Genomic DNA, 15,575 nt, shown 5'->3' with positions numbered 1-15,575 from the left:
GATTATGTTAGACCGTAAGATGCGATAGGGAACCGAACAGACGACATATCTACCTCCCTTTGTATGCCGTTTGGTTTTAGTGAAGGTGTCCACCAAGTAGTGAGAGAGAAACTGCGCTTCTTTTTGTATCAAAATCTATGCCCAATATAGACCATTTGATACTTTGCCATACTCTGTGCTACACTCTAAATACCTAAAATTTGTAGAATGAAACGGCTGCGTTAAAGGTGCACTCGCAACTACTTTTAAAGGGAATGCCCCAAATGTTTTTACAGATATACAGACAGAGGCTGCTATTTATCCAATCTGTAGTTAGCCTGCACGTTTTCTCGTACGTCTTTGCAAGTTCAATGGCCTGATTCTAAAAGCGTGAGGGAATGTATCAGAAAACCTGTTGTAGGCCGATAATATATGCAGCTATCAATTGCTACATCTCGTGCTACGCTCGGCAGTATTTTTCTCACCGCTCACAGAGATTTTTATGCACGCCGAGCAGTTGTTTTTTTTTTTTTTTTGAACAAGTCAGAAATGGAGACGAAAATTGCAAGACGAATGCGAAAGAGATTATATTTCATACGCGGAACCGGCATTCTTCAATAACAAATTATAAGGGTTGGCGTCTCCTTACGTGCAGTAATGCGCACGCCTTTCGATTTCCGTGCATAGCAAAATAATGAGTTCCGTGTTTCGTTGTTTAGAGCCGCTGCTTCGAATCTGAAATCAAATTTTAGGAATCACCGAAACAAATTTGGGTGTAGCCTGTCCGAACCTGGAGGTTACCATGGAGTTGGCTATGTTAGAATTAGTTTGGGTGCCAAATTTGGTACTAATATAATGATTGCTCATGCAAGGAATTACTGGCCCGGGCGGACTATTTTATGACAGGCTCTGTCCGCACACACCGGCGTTAATATTTTTCAGTTTTTAAGAACCCAGCGATAACTAAAATATCGAATAAGTGCTCTATTACTTGATTGGTTTTCTCCGTCAGATACCTGGTGATACACCGTCTTCGGTTATATTCTCCCAATCAAGTGAATTAATCACAGTATGACATGCCATATCTCCTTTCCACTCTTTTCCACCGACGCTAGTCGGCTCCCAAGTTCTATTTCACTTTCTTTTCCAAATTAACCCCCTCTCTCCCGTCTTTCCCAAACATGGAGAGATTTTACTCATCAACTTGTCACCGCGAACCTACGCATTCAGTTTGAAGCCGGACGGGCCAACAGCTTTTTGTTATAAGCTGTCTCTAGTAACAAAGCTAGATGACGCGTTTTGTACCACTCTAGCTCTTTTGTTCTGCTTTATTGGAAAAAACAAATATTAGTCTCTTTTTTGCTTGGCCGGCAGAACTCGAGGCTTTGTCTCTGTGATCGCTACTGTGGCTTTGAGAACACTGTCTCGTAGCGGCGATGGTTTAGAAGAGAGCAAATGGAGACTTGTGGTGCACCTAAATAAGCCCTTTACTGGGCTTACTTGCGACGGCAAAAGCCTTAAGCAACACTGCCGTAGCGACAACAGGAAACGCATTCGTCGTTTATCGAATTACAAATGCCAGTTGCGCTCTGAAATTGGTTTACAGCGCATACAGAGAAACACGAGAAATAATTAAGTGACAAGACAGTTCCCTACTAACAACCATTTGATTGACCGATCAGCCTAATATATACAGCAGCTGATGTATATAATCGGCTGATAATAATTGTAATCGTCTTTGGTAAGCGGTATATTGGTCAAACTTCCCAGTTTAACCAATATACGGCTTACCATACTGGGAGGTAGTACAATAAGGAGAGGTTGAGGCAGCATGCAAATGATAGAAATAATTCAGGCAGTAAATTGATTGGGCCCTATAAAAAATACCGTAAATATGCTCCATGATTATAATATTTCAGTGGTGCTGGACATGTACACAACGCAGACAGGAAGAGAGTTATCGAAGCTGATGAAATTGAAAAGTGTTTTGCAAAGTCCGGCAGCTCGTGCGGTAGCACGCCTCAATTTTGCTACCAGAAAAAGAATTGAAATATACCGTGCTGTGAGAAAACTAGTTGCGCGCTTCCACTTCCTGCGATTACGGGGTATCAGTTTTGATTTCTACCTGCGTTTTTCCTGCCATTCCTTTTTTTTTTTTTTTGTTGATATGAGCAGGTGCTGTATATAATCAGGTGATCGGTCAATAACATGCTCAACTTATCAGTATCGCTCTCTCCTGTCACTTCGATCTTTCCTGTATTTGTCTCTCCTCAATTTCAGTAATGCAAAACCTATCCAGCAAAAACGTTCTCGAGCGTTGCAGTGGTCAGCGCTCAATTTATAATCGATAAAAGAGCACCTAGATAAACACGCAAATGATGGCCAGAACAACCTGGCACATTTTGGAAACGGACGTGAGCGGCTGGAAACGTTCGATATGCATCTCGCCCCATCTTGCATGACAAAGAAATGATAAATCCTCGCCTCGACGGCACTCAGCATGAGCAAGACCGTGCGTCACAATAACAGTGAGAAGTCCGCGAGCTGGCAGCTCAGCTGTGAAAAAAAACAACAAATATAACTTTAACTGGTTCGCGGTATTACTCGTCCCTCAAAAAGCATTGGCCCGATGATTCCCAAAACAACCCTGGAAGGCGCTTTTAACGCGCGTAATAAGGCTTCAGGCACGCAACATGCACGATTTCCGGCTGACCCGGCCGGCCAGTAGAAAAAAGCTACAGAACTGTGTCAAAAATACTACAAAAAATCCTGTAATTCTGTCGTAAGCATCAGAGTTTTCTGTAGTTCTGTAGTACGTTTCTGTAGTTCTCTAATTTGTCTGTAGTATATTTCTGTTGTCTGTATTTCTGTAGCACTTTTCTGTTGTAACAACAGAAATTTCTGATGTTACGACAGAATGTTCTGTTGTCACAACAGGCTTCCCGTCAAAAACCGCACAGAAATTCTTTCGTAACAACAGAAAATTTTCTGTACTTTTTTCCGCTGGGCCGGCTCGTGCCGTCGGGGCTGACATCGTAGTCCAGTTGCCCGATGCGTGGAAGGATGATGGGGAACTGAAAATATTCTGTGACCAGTGCCTGGAGTGGTTTCATTGGTAATATTCTATCATTTGGGTCTCATACACATTGTTGATGATGTTTTCTTTTTGCAGGTCCTGTGTAGGAATGAGGAAGAAGGACCTTGGTCGATACTGGTTTTGCGCTATGTGCTCTGGTCCCAAGTAAATGTGCCTCATCACGATTTGCGTTGAAATAAAGAATTTAAATTTCCGTTTTCAATATTTCGTTAAATTCCACTGCAGCCTTAAGTCATTGTAGAAAATCTATATGGTTAGATTTATACGGTGTAATGTCCATAGGGGCTCGGGCTATGAGGGATGCCGTAGTAGAGGGCTCCGAAAATATCAGCAACCTGCGTTTTGTTAAGGTGCACAAACATCACACGGTACGCTGGCGCATATGCCTCCATCAAACAAGAGCTGCCGCCACAGCTGGGATTGAGCCCACATCCTTGGTGTTCACCAGACTAACCATTGAGCCACCAGGGCAGGTGTAAAATTATATGAAACTGCCAAAGGCCTAAAGATACGGCTTCTTGAATTAGAAAAAGTTCTGGGTTTGTCTTGCAAAGCGAAATACTATAGGGAGTTAATACTTTGCCATAAAGCTCATTTGGAGAAACAGCTGCAAAAAAAAAAAGCTTTAACAGGAACGTTGTAGTCCTTGCTGAAAGGTCATACTCATGACAACTGCTTGCCCAGTGTAGTCACTTTACCGAAAACTAACAGGAGTTCCTTGATTAAACATTCACAGCTTGCATGTGGGCAGGTTGACTGCTTGTGAGGTTGGCGGTCGGTAATTTAATTTATTTTTTTCACAGTTTCCAGCAAATATAATTTCTAACAGGTGACAGCTAATCGTTTTTAGTGAAAAATTCGGTAACTTAGCCGCGAATGCAACCCCTTTATCAGTGCGCATGGAGCAATGCAAGTGCCAGCTCGGCATTCAGTTGTTGACCGCAAAGTCGCGCCATCATTGAAACTCAGATCACATCACAAAAGCTGTCACAAACCTGTGAAACCAATCGTCGACTGGTTTGTGACAGTTTTTGTGAAGCCCCGCATCTTCAGCCAAGCAATCTTGCCCGCATGCTGTGGGATGTCGAGCGGTCACCAGTCAGCCACCCCGGCGTCATGTGTCACTTCGGGAAAACTTCGCAGCGTATCAATTCCTCCGTTCATTGGCTCGTAGACACCTACTCGGGGTGATCGCGGAAGCAGAGACAGCATGATGACTATAACAAAACGAAGTAGACGGCGGCTCTTCCTAGTGTCACCTTCGCGTCGCACTGTACTGAACCCTACTTGAAAATCTCCACTTTCCAGACCACGGTGTTAGTTGCCCACGAACAGCAATTAAAATAAAAATAAAGCTTAATGTGCCGCTCACACTGATCAGCTACGACTCCGGCGAGGCGAGCGAAATCGCCAGATTCGCGTCGCACTGGACTGATTCCTACTTGAAAAATCTCCACTTTCCAGACCACGGTGTTAATTGCCCATGAACAGCAATCAAAATAAACATAAAGGTGAATGCGCCGCGCACACTGATCAGCTACGACTCCGGCGAAGCGAGCGGACGAGCCCAGTCGGTGATCAGCTACGACTCCGGCGAAGCGAGCAAGTCGGCAGATATCTCCCAGGCGGCGCATGGTGGCGCGAGGGTCGGTCGCGTCGTGCACGCAGACACCGCCGGTTGACCCTCACGACGTCGTGGACGCAGCCTCAGTCTTTCGCTTACTATAACTTGAATGTCGGATCGTGTAGGTACGGACCGAACTTCAACGTAGCCCTGATGATCGTGAGGAACTCTTCATACAGGACGTCGAGTAATTGGCTTCGGTTTTTGAGCAGGGCTTTTCAGCGTAAGCGAGAACTTTTTCCACTCCGGCAATCCTCTGAACGAGGACGGCGGCTAGACCCACGTTGCCTTCATCAGTATGAATTCCAGTCTCAGCGTTTTCATCAAAGTGCCCGGGGACATGAAGGAGCTGTAAGCGGCACGTAAGTTCTTCGAAGGCTTCCGCTTGCGGTGCTTTCCATTGAAATCATACGTCCGCCTTAATAAACTGCGTGGAAGGTTCGGCAATGCGCGAAACGTTCTTGAAGTATCATCGGTAATACCCACACAGTCCAAGTAATAGGCGTACAGCTTTCTTGTTACCAGGCTCTGGAAAATGCGCGATCGCAGCTGTTTTCGCCGGGTCTGGGTGAACAGCATCCTTACTTGGTTTGGTTTGAGGGTTTAACCTCTCAAATCGACTAATACCGGTTTCCATTGGGCGAACAGAAGCACATATAGCTGCCCTAAAATTGCTCTCGCGAGTTTCGGCGCCTACCAGTGGTCAAACAGGAGCGGTAGCGTTGTGTTCTGTTGGCAGAGGAGGCGCGCTTTTGGGGTCCCGGAGTGCCCGAGAGCAGCCCTCGGTGCTCCGTCGTAAGCGGCGGAGTAGAGTAAAGGGGAGTAAAGGCAGAACGGAGGAAGTCACGTGACCTTTTTGACGTCGGGACGGGATACGGGCAACGCGAGCGCGGGGAAAGTTTTATCACATGACGCCTGACGTCACGCGCTTCCCCTCGGTACGCTGCTCTCCAGGCAGCGTGAACGCGAGCGCGGGAAAAGTTTGATCAGATGACGGCGCTCTCCTTCGCTAGGCTGCTCTCCGAGCAGCGTGAATGTTCCGTTGGGGAGACGAGAACGCGCGTCCCCAGTGCTCTCTTGCGCTGCTCTGCCTGCTCGTTGCTATTGCTCCTGTTCGTCCAATGGAAACCGGTATAAAGCTATGAGTGACGCTGTAGTGGAGGACTCCAGAAGTTTTAAACAGATGGGGTAATTTAACTTGCGCATATATCGCCAACACACGAGCGCCTTGCTTGTCGCCTGCAGCGAAAAGCGACCTTTCCAACCACCGTCAGCATGCGTCCTTATCACTGTGATCGTAACACACCATCTTGTCCATGCTCTGTAATTAAACCGTGCGCTGGCGGCTATGGAAAGAAAAACGAAAGAAGCTTTGATTGTTTGGTGGCGTTATGCCGACACGGGCAGCGAGCATCATTTCTCCAACTATCGGCTAGGTACGTATAGTAAAGAAAACACCATGAAATATTTGATGAGCCTCACAGGATAGAGGCCAGCACGACGATGTAAGCGGCCGTGTACACCTGGAGTACGCAGCGCATGTTCTCATTGATGTCCTGCGTGCGGTCTCCACCGCATCGCTTGCGGCGCCGCAGCTGCACGTAGGCGACGCTGCCCAACAAGCCGACCACGACGTAAACAATCCCTGAGGCGGCCACCACGAACACCTGGGGCTCGTACTGCAGGTACTGCGAGTTAGAGCAGCTCAAGTTAAGTCTGAGTGACCTTGCATCACCGCAGCAGCCACCTGAGTAGATTCAGCCGTTCTGAACACTTGCGCGAGATAGCATAAAACATTCCACTGCAGCAAAATCGATTACAAAGCAGCAGGGAACGTTAAAGGCGAGCAATTGCGAACAAAACCTCCTTAGATAGATAGGATGTTTCTTATGCTCCTTACACTGCCGGCTGATGGATTTTCGAGGTAGAGTGATGTTGGAAACTAACTCCATTATTTGGACCACCGGTGTAAAAAGGTATCAGATTAAGTTTTGCATCTGAAAAACATATTTAACCTTGATTCATAACGGCAGCGAAGGAACACGAACACAAGAGAAGGTGACGTACAACTCACGGACGAACGTTGACGAACAGGGACGAAGGAACTCGGACGAAACGTTCATCCGAGTGTTGCATTTTTCTTTCTATTGTGGTGGTGTTCCTTCGCTGCCGTCGCATATATATCAAGAAAGTTCCGAAATTGCCCGAAAGTTTGTTTAAACGTTTTTCATTTCAACCTTGAAAGCAAAATCTATTAATACTTTCTGTAAGAAAGAAAAACTTCCGTACAAATAATTCGATGAAAGTGCGTCGAGAGGCGGGGTATCATTGACAGAAGAAATTGTTATAGAAAGCAACTTAGCTGTTGTGATTACGGGAATAATGTCCCTGTCACACGGCTACTGTAAAGCCGTTCGAATAAAAAGACACCTCCCTATATTTAGCTCCATCCGCAGACACACGACAGAGTTCGCCTTGCCAGACATCGTCTTTCCAGAAACGGTCTTTTCCAAAAGCGGAGATCGCCGGTCTGTTTTCAAGGCATATAGCCTCCAACCTAGTGGACACCAGTGGTTATTTTTAATAAAGAAAGGAAGCAAAAGTTCATTCTAGTGTCTTGTTTATAAATTATAAAACATATTAACGCTTCGCAGAAGGTTACTTAGGCGAAATAATGCAGGTGATGCAGTTTTTCACAGCACTCTCACCAGCAGTTGGAAAATATCATGTAATGACGCTAACCGCCGATGCGGATGAGCGCCCTCTTCTTCAACGTAAGGTTTTTAAATATACTGTAGCTAAACTTGCTGTAAGCAACGTGCAATAACGCACTCATTTGATTTATATGTTGCGATACTTCGGTTTACACAGAGTGGCGTTTGTTTGAAGATCTAGCGCCACGCTTTCGATAGCGTCCTCGGAAGAAAACGCTAAAAAGAGATCGCCAGCGTCGTGTTTCTGCTATGCAACTCCTTTTGAATACGTCTTTCAACTCGGTAAGAGACCGCTTAGGTGAGATATTGTTTGCTTGCTCGTGTGACAGATGTATGAATCGAACAGAATGTATTTGGGACCATTGCAAGCAGGTTCAATAACATCTGCTCGTAAAGACCCTAGAATGAATCTGCATATTTGAGTTCAGAAAAAATTAATACCCTGCACAGAAAAAGCTTCAGATGAAGTTGCTCTACAAAATGCCATGCAGGTATCCAAGCGTTCTACCTGCATTGGCAGCGATTAATGCTACACCAACAGGCCGATTATGTTTCTTAGAAATTTGAACACGCGGGTATAGTTTTAAAAGCGTACATGGTTTAAAACTGTGATGAAAAATTAATAGAAACCCGGCAAACGCATGCTATTTAGAGCTTGTTAAAATTTTTGCGCCTTAGCCATCATTTTGTACCATGCATAGTATGGAATGAAGGAGAGATTGAAACATAATTATGCAGCCATACATTTCTTCAAATGCTACCGAGTCATCAGCAAAAAGGTAAGTCTTAGACAACGTTTTTAGACAGAAACCGTTCGAAAACTGCGCTGGAGCACAGCGCTGCAGAGTGCGCGCAATCGATCGCCAGCTAACCTCAAAGCGACCGCAGCGCCCCTCCCCCTCCACTGCGGTGGATGGGTAAGGCGGAAGTTTTAAATGCTACTAACCCTCTTTTTTCAGCAACGAAACGAAAAATGAAACTATGTTTGCATTTTTAAACACTCTTTTGTCCTTATATAAAAGCCACCGCGTTTGCAGACGTATCTCAAGCAGGCAAGCAGCCGACGATACACTTGAGCCGCGTTTGGAAGCTTTTTTTGTTCGAGACGCGTCGGTAGACACGGTAGATTCCGTGAAAGGTGAGGGTTCGTAGCATTTAAAATTTCCGCCTTACGTATCTACGACAGTGCAGGGCGCCGAGGTCGCTTTGAGATTGGCTGGCGATCGTTTGGGTCCACTCCGCGCCACGCAGTTTTCAAGCTGTCTCACATCTAAGAACGATGGTCTTAGATTAAATGCAGTACACTAGACCGCTAACATTAGTGAGAGAGGACGGCAGCGCAAGGGACCTTTTGTAAGAACACGGTGAACTGAACCCGACTTCAAGGTGCGCTCATTTAGTGAAACGAACTGCGAAAGGTTTCCGAGTGCAGCTTAAAGCAAGGTCATCTTTCTAGAGGCTAGCTAGGCCTTGGTATTGTGTGTAGAAATAATATAAGGTGCACTTGCAGTGCGGCTTTGATTTTTTACGTAGAGGGAGGAGGGGGCCGGGGTAGCCATACACAGGAATCAAAGCTCATATTTACTTTAAAGCCAATCCATTTCGTTTATATCAAGTCTCAAAATACAAATATTGATAAAATTTACACTTTAACGCGAGAAAATCAGCGCGCAGATTAGAGGCCTAATCAAATATAGAGCTCCTGTGTACGTATCGCAGTGAGTAAAGTCTCTCCGCTAGAACCCTTTTCATCTGTTTCAAAGCGCTGCTTTTAGTCGTTCGTTCGGCAATTAAACTGCGTCGCCTTTTGTGTCGTTGCCGGTGTACCCTTGTGAAAGTGAGTGACAAGGCCCCGAGAACTTTTCAGAAGAAAGAAGACCCATGAGCTTTGCGCTGCACAACATGGCTCTTCTTTCGCTTTTTTCTGAGAAATTCACCTTGGCTCGCGGGAAAAAAATAAAGAGTAGTTTGTAACGGCGCGTACTTATAAAAAAAAAAGCATTACCCAATTTATTTGGCCCAATATATCGCAAACATCGCATTAGGTAGTATCCTTATTAATTTGAAAGAGAACATCTTCGGCGGAACTCCGCCTTTTTGGGTACTTATAACAAAGCTTTGAGAACACTATCACCAACCAAATATTTATTAGAACCCGACGTTTCGGGACAAACTCGGTACCTTCCTCAGGGGCTACTAAAGTTCGGAGCCCGCACTAGCAAGCAGCGGCCTATATATGCTTCCCCTTTCCCAACACGTGGCGGGCGGAGTCCAATTGTGTATGCGGAGGGTTGCGTCCGGGTTTCCTATTCACCGCTGCAGCTGTCAGCCGGATGAAGCGCGACTCGACGTGAAGTCTTTTGAAAGGGTTGGTCACCACGTCAAGGACGCTCACCTTCCCAACGCCCCAACGTAGTCTTTTGAAAATTCTGCGCGCGTACTAACACAGCCACCCGGGCAGCGTTCTGTGCGTGCGCAGTTTTGGTTCATTATTTATTTATGCACCGTCACATTAAGCCTACTATCATATAGTCTTACTAAACATTTAGTGAGTAAAATCAATATCTTTGGAACTGATCTACGTACGCGGACCTCCGCCCAACCAAGATGCACCGGTAGGCCCAGCTCGGCCAAAAGTCGATCTCGTACGAGGGCTGCCATTGTGGCATGCAGCTGACACGCCGAACATGCTACAATGACATAAACCGCCATGACTGAGGAATGCAAGCTTGTCTTTTCATCTAGTACTAAAACACCAGTGCTCATTAAACCATGCCCATCGAACGTACCTCGACGACTTAGCTTATCATATCTAGCTCCCATCCCACAGACTCGAACTCAATTTTCATTACACTGAAATTTTTTATCGTAATTTGTTTCCCTAATATTTTGCGTCTAATAATGACAGTTGGTGACTCAGTAGACCAATGGTTACTTGAGTAGTAAGAAAAGCTGTTGAACTTCGCGGTAATTTGGTGGGCCTGAATTACCCACGTGAGATCCTATGATTGTGACGCCACGACCCTCTCGACACTTCTGGCTTTCGCTACATGATTTTGAGGCTCACTAGTAACGTCGACTTCGACAGTATGACATTAAATGTTGAAATGCGAAGCCTTTATAAATGCTGCGTCCAGGTCTGCATTGCATTGCATTGCCCAGGTGCGCCATATGCCGTCTCGAAGAAAACTCGGTCTGCTGTACTGCCAATGGCACGGAACATTTCACATAGCTTCCGGTACATTCAGGAAGGCTTAGAAAGCAGCAAACTGTATCGGCAACTGCTAAAAAAGAAGTTAAAAAAGGGTGCCTGTTGATGGTCTATGCACGGCTATGGAGATATATCTGTGTAAACTAAAGAGTTTGCATGTACATTTGTTTTTTCAGACAAAGGTGACAGTAACTGTGAATAATGCGCAACTTCTGAAACATCGCCTCAGCCACCCCCGATCGTCACGAGATCAGGGCACCGCTTGCTGTACTGGGACAAGTTTCGCTGGAAGCTTAAGAGCACTTGTTCATGCGGCAGGAAAACAAAAGCAATCGCGAATAGGGTAGAGCGCTTTTGTAACATAATAAATAATCTTATCGTCCCGGAAGCTATCCGCATGACGCAGCATTGGAGATTGTATTCAAATTACACAATTTGAACGCATGCATTATATAAAATCTTAGATTAGAACACTTAGGAGATGGAAATTCAATTTTATGTTTTTGTCAACTTTGCTCTGACTTTACACTGGATTCTATAATTCGTTCTGTTAGAAGCAATATATATATTGTAGGTTCAAAAACGTTCACTTACCAAGTCCAATGTCTCGATCATGTCCGTCTTGTTCAGGCGCTTTAAGAACACTGCATAAATCGAAGTTAGACAATGAACATCGGCGCTGTAGATCACTGAACATGTCTGCATATTCATGACATTTTTCTGAAAATAATTATACCGTAATGGTTATAGGAGTGAGTAGCCAGTGTTTATATATATTCTGTAACCTCCATCTACAATGGGCCCGTTTCATTCTAGTAACGTATTTTGTGGCCTCCACCTAAAATGGGGCCGTTTCATTTTAGTACCCTATTTTCAAATACATAGGCATATATTGTTGTGAGCGTGTGAGTACTAAGATAACTAATTGAAAAAATTAGCAGCATGGACAAAAATACATGCCTGTCCACCCTTGACACCAATGCACTTACCCAAAGCCTCCACTCATCTCGCCCAACAGTACAATGCTACAGCGTTGTTCCAAATTCGCACGAACTTTAGTCCCGCGAGTGGCTTAGTGGCGACCAAGCTGTTGCACGTTGCTATGTGGATCCACCAACCCGTTAACGTAATTGAAGAGAGTTGGCACAGGTAGAAAATTCTCTTCAGAGGGCTTGCCTTTCATGGATTGTTCCTCGTGTGGGGAGCTAATGGTAAGCAACGGCTGGCTCTCCTTAAGGCTGCTCACAAGACCTTAGTGTAGTGCTTTTACTGGTTATAGGAACAGCTGCAGCTGCTCCTCAGCAAAAAAGCGAATGACTTCACGCAAGTTTTTATCACTACGACCCAGAGAGCGGGGTTCCTCAACCGAGATTTGCAATGCTCTCTGTGCCGTCAGATGTTTGTTTCTAAGTGCTCTACAGCTACGTTCCTTATCAATTAAAGGCTTCGCCCGTTCTGTTAAAGTTTTTCTAAAGGCTTATATGATTGTGAGAGTCTATATTAAAACATTTGTCCCGCACTTTGGACCAGTAAAGTGCGATAAGGCGAAAGTCTTGGTTTGAAGTTTTGCTGCTTCTGCAGGCTGTATGATGCAGCATTCGAGGAAGCACCAAATGAAAGGTGCCGTGCGGACGCCTGGATTGGCATGACGCGATAGCGTAAGCTACCAGCCAACATATAAAGCACCGCTTTGACGGAGCCGTATGAACGTGCCTTCATAGCTTAGGGATAACGTGAATACAAGGGTCTTGGCAAGCTGATTCTGATATCACCCTCCCATATGAAAGGAGAGGCCCCAGTTGGCAGCCCCTGCCAAACGTAATGTCAGGAAGCCCTAGGTCCAGCTAGTGCTCGGCCATGTCCGCTGCCAGCTACCGCCTCCCACGTAACGTAAGCCTTAATACGTCCCTCTTTGGAGGGCGTGGGCCCAGGGTGGCCCACCGTGACCTATGGGGGCCGTCACCTTGGGTGGCATCATGTGACCAAGGGTGGCCGCAAAGAGTGACACCTTCTGCGAACGACAGTCTGAGCCAATAAAGCTTTTCGCCTTACAAAGAAGACGACCTTCTCCTAATTTATCTTGGAGTCAAGTTAAGAAAAAGCCTACCATCTAAAAATATTACAGCCACTTTCTGGACAACTCAATAACTAAGAGTTCGCCGTTTCCAGATAGCGATGGTCATAGATCTCATCATGTGCTAGGCATCGAGCCCAACTTCTGCCCCTTATAGCTGTTTTAACTAAGTTCTCCTGTACTCCAGCTCAGTGAACAAGCACTAATATAGTTGATGGTCCTCATCAATCGCTATGATGTAGCGCCCGTTATAATGCGCTTGAAGCGGCATCGTAATACTTCACGGAAGTCTGAAGGGAAACAAAGCGCTCAACGGCGGAATTCCAAATAATTTTGGTGCAGGATCAGGATGAATCTAGTATCCGCCAAAGTCACAGAAAACAACATAGGCGAAATGCTGCAGCCGTTCTTCAAAGATACCTCAGGTGTTCTGCTGGAGAAGCGGCACTTGGGGCTGCTAAAGGAAGGTTTAAGTTACGTCAGAGGAAGCATCATTGTCCACGTTGATTTTGGAGGCGTACGGTAAGCCCTCTCATACAGAAGCCTTTGTTTGGAATCGATCATGTTCTCTAAGTTCCTGTCCAAGCGTCCTTTACATCTTTTGTGTCTGTTGTAAAAAAAAAAAAACTCTAAATTAGGCATGTATTAAGTAAAAGTGATGCGATGGCATTGGTGCCTTTTGGCAGGAACCGATGCTCTTAGTAAATAAAAGGCATTAGTTACTGCGAATAACTTACCACGCATTTGAAAAAAGACCGGCAAAATATGTTTCCGTAACTTTCTATAGGCAGCCAGCCAGAAACCGACAGAATTAACCAACTGAATAATTCATACCGGTCTCAAAACAAAGAAAAAACATGGAACCCTTACGCCAAAATATAAGTAAAGCAAGTTGCACAGAGCAAGACAAAATTTCTGTCCACTGAACTGTTTGTTAGATTTTAGAAATAATCGGTTCAATGAAGCGAAACTTTGCTAAAGTCTGCTTAAATTAAGCAAAGGCAGTTAACGGAGTGGTTCAAACCACACTTAAAAAACAAAGAAAAATAACCACAATCAGAATTCTCCCAGTATCATTTGTTTTCTTACATGGAATGTGACTACCGTTACATCTGCAAGTGCTGGGCGGCTGATATGTTAGTACATCAACAATTGTTTTCGGAAGATCTGTCCAGAATGCCTTAAATTGCGAAAGCTTTTCCAGTAGGGATTTCTTGAATGAATGGAATCGAGCTTTGCTATGAGTTCATTTCACAGAGAATGTTGACCAAAGATATGTATACAATAAGCGAATTCACAGGTGTGGAAAGAGCAGCACTGAAAGCCTAGCGATGGGCACAGTGGCTGAAAACATCCAATAAACACGTTTCTTGAAGGAGTTGGCAGCCTGTCTAAATTATATCAGCAGCCACTAGCAAAACTTTGCAGTTGCCACAACCGAAATAAACGAAGCTGGGTATTCAATGCGTTCGGGAGGTTGTGCGTTTGGATGCAGCCAACTCCAGGTTAAGGTTTAAGGTTTTTTCCTCTCTACTACTTATTTAATTGTCCGCATGAACGTAATATTTCTTCACAATGATCAACGTGAAAAGAATAATTGATGCTTTCTTCGGTGGAAGCGGCTGCTGGCGCCTTTAACGTGCTTCTCATAAAGTGCCGCACGTATCCAAAAATTTCTTCGTTAATAAATTAGTGAGCTGGTGCTTAAGCAGGCACGAAACAGTGTATGCGAACGTGGATCAAAAAAGGGGTTTTCAGACAAATCGAGCCTTTATTGCCTTGCCGGGATACCCTGACTTGCGGTATCTAAAATTTCAACCCAAGGGACGTTTTCATCGTGAAATGATTATCAAATCACAATGTTCTTCGTCCTCTCTCCTTTGTCAAAAAGTGTTGAGGATTAAGCTCATTTTGAACCCACAGTGACACAAGCGAAAAAGTGTTTGGCCTGCTTTACGTGCTTGTGCATGGTTTAGCATGGTACACGATTTGACAGTTTCAAATCTGGGAAGCTCAAGATTTGCCTTAATGAAGAATATTTGTGCTGTCACCTTTAACAACACGTTTTCATTGCGTTCTTCCTCTAGTTTTTTTTTTTTTAATAAAGTTAGTCTTTTTGGGAAAAAAAACGCACAGCATCTGTCTCATCCTTGGGTGAAGGCTTAAAACTATTAGGCCAACGTAATTTGAACGCAGTGACGTCAAAGACATGAGATTATTAATGTTCTGTCACTGAAAGCCGTACAGAGGCATGCTCTTAATTTTTTTCCAGACTGGGAGGATTAAACAGGTCGATGTCAATGCTGCCAAAGCCGACTAAAAAATGTTTCCGAAATGGAAGTACTAAAAACTCCCTCACATGAAAAGGCAAAGAAACCAAAATAAATTATTGCATGTCCATACACATGAACGTGAAGCATAAACGCATTTATAATAATTGCCCCCTTTTAATCTGCATATTAAATAGTAGTCACATAGTGGTTCGAGTGATTGTGTTAGATATATAAAGATCATCGAACAAGTGTAGAGTGGCAGCCTCAGTTCGCAAGCTGAGCAAACGTTTCGGCAAGTAGACTTGTCGTCGTAACAAGGGTAGAGTGGCAGCCTCAGTGCGCATGCCGAACCAAAGTTTCGACAAGTGGACTTGTCTTCGTTTGGGCCCAGACGATGTCAGATCCATTTGCCGAAACTTTGGCTCGGCTTGCCAACTCAGGCTCCCCCACTACTCTTGTTCAGTGCCTCTGATACTGTGCAGCCATCTTCTTTCTCTCATTCTGCCCTGTTATAGGTATGATCACATATTGTTGATATACGCGTTGTTTCTGTTGAAGAAAAACAAGAGGAAAAATTTCGAATTACGAGTTTTGAAAGGAAAC

The sequence above is a fragment of the Amblyomma maculatum genome, chromosome 8 (assembly GCF_055883805.1).
Source record: "Amblyomma maculatum isolate TAMU_Amacu chromosome 8, ASM5588380v1, whole genome shotgun sequence".
Classification (NCBI taxonomy): domain Eukaryota; kingdom Metazoa; phylum Arthropoda; class Arachnida; order Ixodida; family Ixodidae; genus Amblyomma; species Amblyomma maculatum.
Note: the sequence above shows the minus strand (reverse complement) of the source record.